Source organism: Danio rerio, chromosome 6, assembly GCF_052040795.2.
Source record: "Danio rerio strain M-AB ecotype USA chromosome 6, GRCz13ab, whole genome shotgun sequence".
NCBI lineage: Eukaryota > Metazoa > Chordata > Actinopteri > Cypriniformes > Danionidae > Danio > Danio rerio.
In genome coordinates, this window is record NC_141026.1 from 2,506,206 (window position 1) to 2,522,500 (window position 16,295).

General features: G+C 38.1%; 2 protein-coding genes across 10 annotated transcripts in view; both read right to left on the reverse strand.

Annotated features, from left to right (window-relative positions):
- plxna1b (plexin A1b) overlaps window positions 1-16,295 on the reverse strand; it is a 744,633-nt gene that overhangs the window by 535,222 nt on the left and 193,116 nt on the right. The window lies entirely within an intron of this gene.
- dlgap4b (discs, large (Drosophila) homolog-associated protein 4b) overlaps window positions 1-16,295 on the reverse strand; it is a 252,770-nt gene that overhangs the window by 173,528 nt on the left and 62,947 nt on the right. For 3 of the 9 annotated variants that reach the window (XM_087256349.1, XM_087256346.1, XM_087256357.1), the window contains exon 1: window positions 2,733-2,959. The exons of 4 other annotated variants lie outside the window; for them this stretch is intronic. The gene's annotated coding sequence lies outside the window, so the exon portion shown is untranslated. Of the gene's footprint in view, window positions 1-2,732; window positions 2,960-16,295 lie in introns of those variants that run through there. 2 more of the 9 variants (XM_087256350.1, XM_087256345.1) reach the window with 1 other exon arrangement.

Consider the following 16,295-nt stretch of genomic DNA (forward strand, 5'->3'; position numbering starts at 1 on the left):
GAATATTTTTCAACCATGTGACAACAGAGCCACTCCCACCTGCCGGTAGAAACAGGTACTGCTGAATAGATTACTTTTTAAATACCCGACACAAACGCTGCTTTAGGTAGAATACGCGTGATATACACGTGTTAATTGTCAGAACTTTGATAACAAAATAAATGTTATACAACATATTTTTATTTAAGTGCAACATATTCCAAAAGATCAGGGGCTTTTGACAATACATCAGGGGCTTAAGCCCCCAAAGCCCCCCCCTCGCAACGCTCCTGGTTTACACACTTTTTTTTTTTAAAGGGCACCTAGGTTACCCCTTTTTTTTTTTAAATCTCCTCCCTCGGCTGCATCGGATAACAGTTTTTACCACATTCTCACCCTGTTATGAACTCGTTCACTTTATTTTTTGGATTCTGTTTTTGTCTTACCTGATTTCTGGAACCCTTCTACCAGAACGACCCTGTCCAGACGACCCAGTCGTCGTCATGGTCAACTCCTCTCTGCGTCTTAAGTCCGCCGACATAAACGATGAGCTAACTGAACAAACTGGTTACGGCAGGAAAGCCCTCCACACGGAGGTAAGCGGTCAACCGGTAACTGCCAAAAGGAACAGCGTCATACCGCCCCCTAGCGTTTGCTTAAAAAATGAAATGCAGCCATATGTACCTCCGGCTATGTAATTCACAGTCTCCAGAATTGTCCGCAGGGCTACGTTTTCAGAATGAGCCTGAGTTGCTTTGTTTCCAATGGGCTTGGGGAGGAAGAAACTTGTTCATGCTTTTATCAGCAGCAGGAAGGATTACTGCAATCTGGCCTCCTCACTGGCCTTCCTAAAAAGACAGCCAGACAGCTCATCCAGAACGCTGCAGCCAGGATTCTGACCAGAACCAGAACATCAGAGCACATCACACCTGTCCTCAGGTCTTTACACTGGCTCCTAGATACATTCAGAGTATTAATACTTGCCTATAAATCACTAAATGGCCTAGGAGCTCAATACATCACATATATGCTCACTGAAAACAAACAGATCACTCAGATCATCAAGATCATATAAGCTAGAAATTTCCACAGGTTCAGTCAAAGCAAGGTGAATCGGCTTTCAGCTACTAACAGCGCCCCCTGCTGCTGGAATCAGCTTCCAGAAATGATCAGATGTGCTCCAACATTAGGCACATTCAAATCAAGACTGAAACACGTCTGTTTAGCTGTGTCTTTCCTGAATGAGCACTGTACTACGTCCCACAGATCACATTGTTATGTCTTTACTTTCTTTCTCATTCTTTAATAAGCTGTTTTAACGCATTTTAATCTGTTTTAATCACTGTTATAATTTGTTTTTATTGCATTATTCTTGTCTATTTTATTCCTGATTGTGCAAATCACTTTGAATTGGCACTGTGTATGAAATGTGCTATATAAATAAACTTGCCTTGCCTTGATAATTCTGAAAGTCAAACACATAGAGACAAACAAAACTAATATCTGTAATTTCTGATGACAAACCGGGGTCTTATTAATAGAAATGACTGGTATGTGCAAGAAACAAAACTTATATACAATATTATAATATGATTATTAATTTAATTTTGTCTGCATGTATTTGTATTCTGTATATTGTTGACTCTCAAAGTGCCGGCACCAATTGACATGCATGACCTGCAGTTTCAGCTCATTGTTCATCCGAATTAAAACCAAAATCTCTTTGAATTAATAGTTCATTTTCTTGTTTTGAGTGAACTATCCCTTTAAAGGTGCTTGTAAGACTATAAATGTGACTCAGGATTGAATGAAAGAGTCATCAGCTGCAACAGCTTCATTCACACACACACAGACACACAGACACACACACACACACACACACACACACACACACACACACACACACACACACACACACACACACACACACACACACACACATCAGATGGCACATTTGCAATGCTTATTAAGGGCTACACACAGAAAAATAAAGCATAAATACCACTCATATTCACCTACAGAGACTCTCAAACCTTTCTGACAGCATTAATCCTTATTTCTTGCACTATGTTTATGGGAAAGCATGTCATTTTATTAAGCCACACACATTTAAAGCAGCACAGACATTCATTTTGACCTGCACTGCAGCCAGCATTGACCTCCTTGAGTAAATGTATCCGTCATTCTCAAACCGCCTTCACAATCAATATCCATTCACCATCACATAAAGAACATTAATAAATAATAAAGAGGCCAATCATCTTTTACGATGCACTCAATTAAGTCAATTTCACGTCAGAAAGTCATTCAAAACTAGAGCAAAATGACAGTTAGCAATGCTGTACATGCAGTTATCATGCACCCTCAGGCTGTGTATCAACCCATACGACAGTCAGAGGTCAATATGGGAAATAATAATATTAATAACGCACAAATGCATCAACAATATGACTCTATACGGACTGTATAATATTAGCGATCCCTGTATAAGCTCTCACGCAAACCACAACATCGTTATGACTCATAAATGTAGTCTAGATAGTCAGCTGCCCCGTGTTTTGAGACACAGCCCGAGAACCTCACACTGTCTTCCGGCTCAGCAGACAGAACACACACATTTGCGCGTGTAAAACAGCAGCAAACACACACACACACGCTTGACACATTGAGTTCAACCTGAATTAAAAAGCCGACAGCTTCACGGCCACGCGTTAAAATCAGATCTGAGAGTGTAAGGGTTGAGTTTTTCTTACCTCAGATGTCTGGATGTCTGTTTTCCGTCGTTATTGAGCAGCATTAAACTTCCGAGCGGCTCCGGGTCTGTGTTTTTATGTGTGCGTGCGTGTGTGTGAGGTCAGCGCTGCCGGTGTGTGTGATGCATTTCTCCTTAAAATCACTTTATCTCCGGAGAACGACAACACAAGCCACTCTGATCTCCATCACTGCGAGATTCATCCGCGAGGAGAGCGCCTCAAACACTGAGAGAGAGAGAGAGAGAGAGAAAGAGAGAGAGAGAGAGAGAGAGAGAGAGAGACTCGATCAGCACCGCGGACAGCGACCCCCATTCATTCAGTTCAGGCGTTTACAGCATGTAAATAACACACGAGAGTAACAAAATTCAACCCCGTTCTATCTGTTTGTGATCTAAAAAATGACTTTAATCAAGCACAATTTATGTTCTGTATTTTTTAGGCCAAAATGTTTACAAAGGTATTTATCTGTACTGAATTGTGAATTCCTTTAGGGTTTAAAATGAATGAATGAATGAATGAATGAATGAATGAATGAATGAATGAATGAATGAATGAATGAATGAATGAATGAATGAATGGGTTTCAATGAATAAATACTACAATTTCCCATTTGGAAACGTTATATATGGCAATGTTTACAAATTGCATACATGACACAACATCCAAATATGAACTTGTCTGTCTGTCTATCTATCTATTTATTCAGATATATTCTATTCATATCTGTCTGTCTGTTATTGTGACAAGAAACAAGTAATTTGGCAACAAACTATTAGATCAAAAGGGTGCATGTGTGTATTTACTGTATGAAAAGGATGGATGGATGGATGGATGGATGGACGGATGGATGGATGAAGTGAATTTGTGAAATGGAAGGAAGGATGAATTTACGAGAAGGAAGGAAGGAAGGAAGGATTGATGGACAGATGGATTAATGAGGTGGATTTGTGAAAAGGAAGGATGCATGAATTTATGAGAAGGACGGGTGGATTAAACAGGTGAATTTATAAAAAGTAAGGAAAGAATGATAATTTATGAGAAGGAAGGAAGCAAGGATGCAAGGAAGGAAGGATGAAAGAGGTCAATTTATTAAAAGGAAGGAAGCATGAATTCATGAGAAGGAAGGAAGGATGGATGGATTAAACAGGTGGATTTTTAAAAAAGGAAGGAAAGAATGAGAATTTATGAGAAGGAAAAAAGCAAGGATGAAAGGATGGATGGATGGATGGATGGATGAAAGAGGTGAATTTATGAAAAGGAAGCAAGCATGCATTTATGAGAAGGAAGAAAGGATGGAAGGTTAAGTGGATGGCTGGATTGGATTTATGAAAAGCAAGTAAGGATGAATTTATGAGAAGGAAAGATGGATGGATGAAACAGGTATATTTATGAAGGAGGCATTTCTAAGAAGGAAGAATCAAAGGAAGGAAGGATTGAAGGAAAGAAGGAAGGAAGGAATAATGGAAGGAAGGAAGGAAGGAAGGATGGAAGGATGGATGGATTTATGAAAAGGAAGGAAGGAAGGAAGGATGGAAGGATGGATGGATTTATGAAAAGGAAGGAAGGAAGGAAGGAAGGATGGATGCATGGATGGATGGATTTTGAAAAGGATGAAAGGGATCAATTTCTAAAAAGGAAGGAAAGTGGGATGAAAGAAAGAAAGAAAGAAAGAAAGAAAGATGGATGGATTTACGAACAGGAAGGAAGGATGAAAGGATTTCTAAAAAGGAAGAAATAACAGGAGGATGGATGAATGAATTTATGAAAAGCAAGGAAAGAATGAAGGATGGATGAAATGAATTTAACCATCATTAAAATGGTTTCAGAGGGTCTCAACTGGTCAGTGTGCAGCAGAATAATCTCTCCAGAAGTCAGACAACAGGAGACCAACACACTGACGACAGAAACAGCAGCAGGAAAACTGAAACTGGAGCGTTTTTAATGTTGAGTTCAACTGAGACACACAAACAGAAGCTGCCGTGTGCTGATTCATGACAGAAACACACTCAAAACAGGACATCTCCCGCCTCTTCCTCGGCTCTAGACTGAAGTGTAATGAGAAAACTCCTGGTTTATTTACCTGCAGGAGCGTGTAGGTCGGTGACACACACACTGATGTCTTCTGGGACGAGGTGTTGGAATTATATGTCAGGCGTGATCTGAGGAGGCGAATGAAGCGTTTGACTCATTTGAAGTGATTTGATGAAGTGATGCTTGATGTATTTGATGCAGAGTGAACTGGGTTAAAGTAGGTGTCAGGGAAAAACAAGCGCACAAACAAAAGTACATCAGTTTATTTCTAGAGACTGGGGAACAATGTGATATATAACATGATGATATTTTATGTTGCAACATAAGCTCATTCTGAAAGCGTAGCACTATATACATTTCTGGAGAGCATGAATTATGTAGCCAGAGCTACTTATGGCTGCATTTCCTATTTAAAACAAACACCATGGGGTGGTAAAGCTGTTCCTTTTAGGGCTACCAGGGGACCGCTTACCTCCGTATAGACGGCTTTCCCATTGTTTCAGTTTGTTCAGTGGCTTGCCACATACACTAGCAGGCTTGAGACGCAGAAAGGAGTTGCCAAAGACAACAAGGTTCCAGTCCGGCGAAGAACAGTTCCAAAAAGGCAAGTAAGACAAGACAAAAGCTCAAAAAAATAAATTAAGCAAGTAAATAACGGTGAGTGTGGTAAAATCTGAAAACGTGGTCAAAATCAGGCTGCCGCGAGGGCTTTTCTTATTCTGGATTGCTTTTGAAATCACTGTTGGTTGGGTTTAGGGAAGAAGAAGGGTGGGTCAGTCGATCAGTCAGTCAGTGAGTCAGTCAGTTGACAGCGGCTTCTGGTGTATTTACAAGGGAACAGCAGGTGCGAATGGCACTCGTGCAAGAAATTTGAGATCTCAACAAACATACACAGCGCCCTCTGGTGGATTTGCAAAAAAAAAAAAATATATATATATATATATATATATATATATATATATACACACACATAAATATTAGTTTAGTGCATTATTATTATTACTATAATTAGTAGTATTACTATTATTATTATTATTATTATTATGATAACAACTCCTATTTTTAACATCTTTGTATTTGTATGCAAATTTGCTTTATATTTATATGACGATAATGCAAATTTGCATAAAAATATATTTGTCTTTGTGTGTTAAATGTTATGCTACATTTTGTCACTTGAGTATTAATAACTTGCATAAACATGTACGTTATTTTATTGACTTCTTAACGACCAAATAAAACAACACAAGCTCATTCTGAAAGCGTACCCTTATATATACAGTATTTCTGAAGATCGCAAATTATGTAGCCAGAGGTACGTATGGCTGCATTCCATCTTTAAAAAGAACGCTACAGGCGCGAATGGCACTCGCAAGACTTTTGCATGATCAGTTTTCTCAGTTAGAGCCAGTCATTTTTGGAACACACTTCCTATTGATTTAAGGGGTGTTACAAATTATTCAACTTTTAAATACAAGTAAAATAAATGGCTAATCGTGTGTAATTCTTTTATCTAACATTTTAAGAAATTTTTATTAAATGTTTTATCCGTTTGAAATATGTAAATTTACTGTTTTTGTATGTGTGATGATGTGATTTTTACTTTAGGTTGCCTTTTAAAATCTGGCAGGGGACAACAGATTAGCCCTTGTGCATGGCTAACTCTGGCTTATTTACAGTTTTACTGTTTGTTAATGAGCACTGGGCGAGGCAGTGGCGCAGTAGGTAGTGCTGTCGCCTCACAGCAAGAAGGACCTCGGCTCAGTTGCCGTTTCTGTGTGGAGTTTGCATGTTCTCCCTGCCTTCGCGTGGGTTTCCTCCGGGTGCTCCGGTTTCCCACACAGTCCAAAGACATGCGGTACAGGTGAATTGGGTAGGCTAAATTGTCCGTAGTGTATGAGTGTGTGTGTGAATGTGTGTGTGGATGTTTCCCAGAGATGGGTTGCGGCTGGAAGGGCATCCGCTGCATAAAAACTTCCGGTTCATTCCGCTGTGGCGACCCTGGATTAATAAACGGAGTAAGCCGACAAGAAAATGAATGAATGAATGAATAATGAGCACTGTCCCTGTTAAATAAATGAACTTACAAACTTACAAAAGAAATTTAAGATCTCAAAAAAAACATACACAGCGTCCTCTGGTGGATTTGCGAAAACAAAAATTGCAAAAAAAATAAAAATAATAAGTTATCTCCTGGGACGTATTTAGCGCTCTCCAGAAATATACATAGAGGTACATTTTCAGAAAGAGTCTGGGTCGTGATTATTATATATATACTGTTTTAAATTTTGCTTTCCACTTTAAATACACTGTAAAAAATGCTGGGTTTCACACAATTACTTATTTCATTCCTTACAAATTTAAGTAGACTGATCAAAAATTCCTAAAAGAAATTAAGAATAAGGATGTTTCAACTCATTTTAAATACATAGTTTGAAGCAGCAGCAAAAGTCATTGTTTTAAGAGTAATGCACAATATCTGTACACACTAATATTAAATAAATGTGTTTATCCTGTATTACACACAAGCTTCAGTTCGATCATCAGGAGGATGTTAAATGCAGTTGTAGTGTACAGGTCTAATATACAGCTGAAGTCAGAATTATTCACCCTCTTAAATGATTATGCCCCTGTATATTTGAACCAATTTCTGTTTAATGAAAAGATCTTCAACACATTTTTAATCATAATAGTTTTAATAACTCATCTCTAATCACTGATTTATTTTATCTTTGCCATGATGACAGTAAATAATATTTGACTAAATATTTTTCAAGACACTTCTATACAGCTTAAATTGACATTTAAAGGCTTAACTGGGTTAATTAGGGTGATCAAGCAGGACACTGTATAACAGTGGATTGTTCTGTAGACAATGGAAAGAAATAAGGGGGCTAATAATATTGACCTTAAAATGCTTTAAAATATGAGAAACTGCTTTTATTCTAGCCGAAATAAAACAAATCAGACTTTCTCCAGAATAAAACAATTTTATAGGAAATACTGTGAAAAATTCCTGAATCTGCTCAACATCATTTGGGAAATATTTAAAAGAGAAAGCAAAAATTACAAGACGGGCGAATAATTTTGACTGTATGAATCTGTCGCACAGTCTACAGCCACTGCTGTTGCTTGGGATTAAAAAGTGTGACAAGCGCTGCATTTCTGCATACTCATCCTTCCGACTCCTCTCTCTCTCTCACTGAAGTTAATGGGATGAAGAGAGATTGAAGCCGAACCTTTCTGTTTGATCTCCATCAGACACATTTTGAATCTGTCCTGATCCAAACTCTCACCCAAGCTGAACTCAAACTTCTGCTCAAGCACATTACACTCCTCACACTTCTCAGTAGAAGTCAAAATTATTCACCCTCCTCTGAAATTTTCAGCAAATAAATAAATAAACACATACATATATATATATAAAAATACAATTGTAGACACGGTCAAGACGATCTGCTGCAGTACAAAGTGAGCCTCAGAATGGGAAAGAAAGGGGATTTAGGTGACTTTGATTGTGGCATGGTTGTTGGTGCCAGATGGGCTGCTCTGAGTTTTTCAGAAACTGCTGATCTACTGGAATTTTCACGCACAACCATCTCTAGGGTTTACAGAGAATGCTCCGACAAAGAGGAAATATCCAGTGAGTGGCAGTTCTGTGTGCACAAATGCCTTGTTGATGCTAGAGGTCAGAGGAGAATGGCCAGACTGGTTCCAGCTGATAGAAAGGCAACAGTAACTCAAATAAGCACTCGATACAACCGAGCTCTGCAGAAGAGCATCTCTGCACACACAACACGTCCAACCTTGAGGCGGATGTGCTACAGCAGCAGAAGACCACACCGGGTGCCGCTCCTGTCAGCTAAGAACAGGAAACTGAGGCTACAATTCACACAGACTCACCAAAACTGGACAATAGAAGATTGGAGAAACGTTGCTGCTCTGATGAGTCTCCATTTCTGCTGCCACATACGGATGGTCGGGTCAGAATTTGGCACAAACATCATGAAAGCATGGATCCATCCTGCTTTGTATAAGTGGTTCAGGCTGGTGGTGGTGGTGTAATGGTGTTGGGGATATTTTCTCGGCACACTTTGGGTCCATTAGTACCAATTGAGCATGGTGTCAATGCCGCAGCCTACCTGAGTATTGTTGTTGACCATGTCCATCCCTTATGAGCACAGTGTCTCCATCTTCTGATGGCTACTTCCAGCAGGATAACGCAGCATGTCATAAAGCGTGAATCATCTTAGACTGGTTTCTTGAACATGACAATGAGTTCACTGTACTCAAAAGGGCCTCCACAGTCACCAGAGCTCAATCCATTAGGCATCATGGATGTGCAGCCGACAAATCTGCAGCAACTGCGTGATGCTATCATGTTAATATGGAGCAAAATCTCTGAGGAATATTTCCAGCACCTTGTTGAATCTCTGCCATGAAGAATTAAAGCAGTTCTGAAGGCAAAAGTGGGTCCAAGCCAGTACTAGTAAGGCGTACCTAATAAAGTGGCCGGTGAGTGTATATATAAATATATAATAAAAAAAAGATGTCATTTATTAACTGCTTTCAAATGCGTCTATATCTATTAATAACAGTTTAACTTATTATTAATGCTGGGGTGTCATGGTGGCACAGTGGGTATCGCTGTCGCCTCACAGCAAAATAGTCGCTGGTTTAAGCCTTGGCTGGGTCAGTTGGCGTTTCTGTGTGGAGTTTGCATGTTCTCCCCATGTTGGCATGGGTTTCCTCCGGGTGCTCTGGTTTCCTCCACAGTCCAAAGACATGAGTCTTGTAGTGTATGTGTGTGAATGAGAGTGTATGGGTGTTTCCCAGTGACGGGTTGCAGCTGGAAGGGCATCTGCTGCACAAAACATATGCTGGAATAGTTGGTGGTTCATTCCACTGTGGTGACCCCTGATTAATAAAGGGACTAAGCCGAAAAGAAAATGAATGAATGCTTATTGATGCTGTAAATGATAGTCCAGCCGCTTTATTTGCATGTAAAAAGTCTTTCACAGGAAAAAATCAACAACAATATTATTTACAAACACACTTTATAAAAGAATCTCATTTGTTAGCAAACTTTTCCTTTAATGATTACTGTCAGTATCTTTTATTCTACACCCAATAATCATGCAGTTCCTCAGGCTTACACACACACACACACACACACACACACACACACACACACACACACACACACACACACACACACACACACACACACACACACACACACATTCAATAATGTGTGTTTTCCTGGTCAGTGTCACCAGTGGGTCAGTGTGAAGTGTGTTTTAGCCACAGGCTTCACTGTAAAAGCATCTGCGTGAGGAAAAGAGTCAGTCATTGATCAATACAAACACGCCATGCTAATCAATACATTCAGAGAAAACAAATCACTCTCTCTCTCTCCAACAAGCACAGCTCAATCAAACCTCACTCACAGGCTCATTCTTTATTTTTAGCTTATGTTCATTATGCAGACTATTCATTCATTCATTCATTTTCTTTTCGGCTTAGTCCTTTTATTAATCAGGGGTCGCCACAGCTGAATGAACCACCAACTTATCCAGCGTATGTTTTATGCAGCGGATGCTTTATTTGTATTGTGCTTTTGATCTCATGTTCAATTGCATTATGTAAATCAATTAATTTGCTTTTGCCTATTTGCTTATATTATTGATTGCATTATTTTTTGCAGATTATTAGGATTTTATTGCACTATGAGTGGATCTTTGTGTTATATTGTTAGATTGTTTTGCAATTTGTTAAAACCATATGGGTAATTTGTTTCCATATTTATTGGTGGATATTTTGGTTATGTTGCGTCATACAGTATTACTAAATTATTGAGGTTTTCCTGATCAAATCAGTGGATCGTTCATTCATTCATTCAATATCTTTTCGGCTTAGTCCCTTTATTAATCTGAGGTCGACACAGTGGAATGAACCATCAACTTATCCAGCATATGTTTTGCATAGCGCATGCACTTCCAGCTGCAACCCATCACACTCATACACTATGGATTATTTAGCCTACCCAATTCACCTGTAGCGCATGTCTTTAGACTTGGGGGGGAAACCAAGCACCCGGAGGAAACCCACGCCAACACGGGGAAAACATGCCGGAGCTACTTTAGATGTAACTTTATCTGAAAATAATGGCACACCTTAGAATAATGGCACACCCCAGCCAATCAAAATCAGTATAATATTATGTAATATATGCCATTATATTACATATACTATTATATTTTATTATTATATTATATTATATTATATTATATTATATTATATTATATTATATTATATTATATTATATTATATTACATAATTTTATATTATTTTATTTTATTTTATATTATACTATATTATATTATATTATATTATAATTTTATTAAATTACATAATTTTAAATTATATTATATTATATTACATAATTTTATATTATATTATATTATATTATATTATATTATATTATATTATATTACATAATTTTATATAATTATATTTAATTTTATTTTATATTATTTTATATTATATTATATTACATTACATAATTTTATTTAATTTTATATTATATTATTTTATAGTATATTATATTACATATTTTTATATTATATTATTTTATAGCATATTATTTTATATTATATTATTTTATTTTATATTATAATATATTACATAATTTCATATTATATTTTCACATTACATTATATTATATTATATTATATTACAATATATTATATTATATTATATTATTACATTATATTACAATTACATTACATTACATTACATTACATTATATTATATTATATTATATTATATTATATTATATTATATTATATTATATTACCCTTCTAAAAAAAACTAAATAGGCCAACAACCAAATTAATACATATCCAATAAACTCCTCAGATTATTCTGATTATTCAGTCAGAGTTTCCACTTATGGACGTATTTTTAGCACACTGAATGGCGAGAGATGAACGGAGATGTCAAAAGCACATGAAGAGCTTATGTGACGTGGCATCTGAAGGGCAGATGGTGGTGAAACACACCAGAACATCCATGTTGAGAGGAGAACAGCTGCCAAAACCAGCGAAATCCTTTTCAAAACAACAGCTAAAACGATGTCAAATAAACTATTTCAGGGTAATGTTTTCAGGATAAAAGACACACAAACACCGTATAGATTACCCAGACGGGCTTGAGACGACTGTAATGCTTCAAACATTGTGTTAAAACAATATTTTCAGGCACCTCTTTAAAGAAACGCAGCCGTAATTACAGCCGTGGGAATAGAAAAGCAAAGTAGGCTTGAATAAAATGAACATTATTGTCATATTCTCCTGCAATCCCCTTGTGTTTGTGAAGAATAGAAGCAAAACATATTGCATATACAATTTCATCCCAGTGGTTCATAGCGGTTCCTGTTCATTATACATCTATTCTTAACTCCTGATATTATATTATATCTAAATACAGATGAGAAACATCACACAAAGCACACTTCTCAACAGTATCAAGCCATTTTATTCATATAATTCTAGTCTCAATCAAATGCATTGGCCGACAGGGGCAGTTTTAGCATCTGCCCTAGTAGCAAAGAATTCTGGCCCAGATTTGGCAAAAAGCTGGCACAGCAGGCATTCATCCGGCACTGGCATACAGCATGTGGGCCAAATATGGCCCGGGTTTGGCAGAGGTGGCACCATCTTTAAGGCGGCACACAAGATTTGGGCCAGATGAAAAACGTAGTATTTGGCCCAGATTTAAAAATGTGATAAGTGGGCCATGTGAGTTTGGCCAGTCTTGACCCACATTTAAACTAAACTCATTTTTGAGTAAAGAAAAAAAATCTACCAATCAGGTCACTTTGAGAAAAAGCGTGCCCATAGTGTGCCTAAAGAGCATCACTCCATGGGTTTATCAATTTCATTGCAATCGTGACACACCAACCTATCTGGCCCAGTTCAGGCCCAGTTATGAGTTATTAACTTGGCTGAGACTTGGCCCAGATATGGTCCGTGTTTGGCTCTTGTCTGGAAGCCAGATTTGGTCCAGTCATGTACCGTAATTCACTGCGGCATGTGGGCCAAGCAAAACCTGATTGTGTGGGCCAGAGCTGGGCCAGAGAAATTTTGCTATGTGGGTGGATTGCATATTCATCTAAATCCAGCGTATCATTTAACTATCACTCAAACCAATATCATCCACATAATGTTCCTGGAATCATTGGCAGAGATCTGACCGAATTCGCTCGTATCTAAAAGCTTTTCTTAGTGTTTTTAATGCATGTGTGTGTGTGTGTGACTCTGGGAAGTGTGTGAATGGTGGTTTGATGTTGTAGAAGTGTGTGTTTGGAGGTGATAATGAATGAGAAAAGCAAACTGGCCGTGATAAGAGCACCTCGGAGAGCTGTCGAAGAGGTGTGGAGAGAGCAATTTATACATCAGTTTCACAAGCAGCCGCTAAGAAACAAGAATTCATATCTGCACTTATGAAGTTATGCCGTTTCACTGCACAATAATCAACCGGTTTTTCGGCTGCACATGCTATTAGTTTGCTTGTTTGGCGTAATGGCTATATAAGGGTGCTTTCACAGCTGTAGTTTGCTTTATTTGGGCAATAAATGATACTCTGCAGCGTTTTCTGCCGCCTTTTGCTCCTTTTCACACCACACTGATTGCTTTTGGACCAAACCAGTTGAAAAGAACCAAAATGCAGTCATCTGACAAAACCCACATCACTCATTGGCCAGATTTTGTTGAACATATTTCCTAAACTGCTTTTTGATTGGTCAGAAGTCACGTGTGGGAAAATGTCAATGGAACTCCCGCAAGTAAACAAACCGGCAGACACAAAATGGCGCTGTTGACTCTGGAGGGTCGACTGCGCTGGCTGATTGTATCCCATCCTTTTATTCCTTCCTTCATTATTCCTTCCTTCATTTATCCTTTTTTCCTTCATTATTTTTCCTTTCATTCTTCCTTCCCTCCTTGCTTCCTACCATTCCTTCATCCTTCATTCATCCTTCTTTCCATTCATTCCTTCATCCTTCCATCCTTCGTTTTTCATTCCTTCCTTCATTCTTCCTTTAATTTCTTCCTTCATCCTTTCTTCCTTCTATTCCCTCATCCTTCTTTCCATTCCTTTATTCGTCCTTCCTTCCTTCCTTCCTTCCTTCCTTTCTTTCCTTCCTTCCTTCCTTCCTTCCTTCCTTCCTTCCTTCCATCCTTCATTCTTTCTTTCTTCCTTCCTCCTTCCTTCAATTCCTTCCTTCCTTCATCCTTCCTTCCTTCTATTCCCTCATCCTTCTTTCCATTCCTTTATTCGTCCTTCCTTCCTTCCTTCCTTCCTTCCTTCCTTCCTTCCTTCCTTCCTTCCTTCCTTCATTCTTTCTTTCTTCCTTCCTCCTTCCTTCAATTCCTTCCTTCCTTCATCCTTCCTTCCATTCCTTCATCCTTCCTTCCATTCATTTCTTCCTTCATCCTTCCTTTCTTCATTATTCCTTCCTTCCAGTCCTTAATCTTTCATTTCTTCATCTATCCTTCACTCTTTCTTCTTTCATTCTTTCCTTCATTCTTCCTTCCTTGCTTCCTACCATTCCTTCATCCTTCATTCATCCTTCCTTCCTTCATTTTCATTCATTCCTTCCTTTATTCTTCCTTCTTTCCTTCATCCTTCCATTCCTTCCTTCCTTCCTTCACCCTTTCTTCAGTTTTCCTTCTTTCCTTCATCCTTCTTTCCATTCCTTCTTTTGTCCTTCCTTCCTTCATTCTTTCTTTCTTCATTATTCCTTCCTTCCATTCCTTCATCTTTCATTTCTTTATCCTTCCTTCCATTCATGTCTTCCTTCATCCTTCCTTTCTTTATTATTCCTTCCTTCCATTCCTTCATCTTTCATTTCTTCATCTATCCTTCACTCTTCCTTCCTTCATTCTTTCTTTCTTCATTATTCCTTCCTTCCATTCCTTCATCTTTCATTTCTTCATCCTTCCTTCCATTCATGTCTTCCTTCATCCTTCCTTTCTTCATAATTCCTTCCTTCCATTCTTTCATCTTTCATTTCTTCATCTATCCTTCACTCTTCCTTCCTTCATTCTTTCCTTCATCCTTCCTTCCTTGCTTCCTACCATTCCTTCATCCTTCATTCATCCTTCCTTCCATTCATTCCTTCATCTTTCTTTTCATTCATTCTTTCATCCTTTCTTCCTTCCTTCCTTCATTTTCATTCATTCCTTCTATCATTCCTTATTTCCTTCCTTCTTTGCTTCCTTCCATTCATTCATCCTTCATTCCATTCATTCCTTCATCATGCCTTCCTTCCTTCATTCATTCATTCTTCCTTCTTTCCTTCATCCTTCTTTCCATTCCTTCTTTCATCCTTCCTTCATTCCTTCCTTCCTCCTTTATTTTTTCTTTCTTTCTTTCTTTCTTTCTTTCTTTCTTTCTTTCTTTCTTTCTTTCTTTCTTTCTTTCTTTCTTTCTTTCTTTCTTTCTTTCTTTCTTTCTTTCTTCATTCTTCCTTCAATTCCTTCTTTTCTTCATCATTCCTTCATTCTTCCTTCCTTTATCCTTCCTGCATTCCTTCCTTCTTTCCATTTCATACCTTCCTTCATCCTTCCTTCCTTCCTTCCTTTCTCCTTCCTTTCATCTTTTCTTTCTTCCCTCTTTCGTTCCTTCCTATACACTTGTTATTTAAAAAAAAAAAGTATTCCCTTATGTAAAAGTCATCGCTCTTGTACTATATTTTTGGTCTGTTCTATATACATTGTAATTGCTTTGCTGCTATTATACAAAAAACATTATATAAAAAATGTGCATTGATTACAAAACAATAAAAGTTATTAAAGTTATTTTTTATTTCGTGTTTCATGTTTTTACTATACTCTCAAAACTATTACGCACAAATCTGCATATTTTGTACAGAATTCAGTGCAGAAATAGCAAAAAAGGTCAGCAGATTCTGTCTGACCCTTCTCATAAACTCTGCTTGTACATGCGTGTTCATGTAGCGCTGCTTGTTTCTGTGATGCTGGTTTGAACCTGCAGAGCTGCTATTTAAAACCTATCAAGAAAAAAGAGCCAAAGGCAAACAGCACAAACACACACACATGTCTTCAAACACACAGAAATCACACTTTGGCGTCCGGCCTAAATGGCCACATGTCATTTTTCCATTGCACTCATCCGACTTTAGTCTCTCTCAGTCTGTCCGTCATACACACACACACACACACACACACACACACACACACACACACACACACACACACACACCACACACACACACACGGCGAGCCTCTCGTCTGGTTACAGTAAATCCAGTAAATGGCACGACCGTCTGTTTCCTCTATGACTCCACACATTTAATTGAATGAGAGGGTCTCGTCCACCGCCAAACCACTGCAGGATTAACTGGGGCATTTTAAAAAGCAGATTATGGGGAGGATTTTTTGGAGCAGATGAGACCTGCGCTGTTCTCTTCATGTTCCATTAACTAATTGTTACGTCTTACCTCAC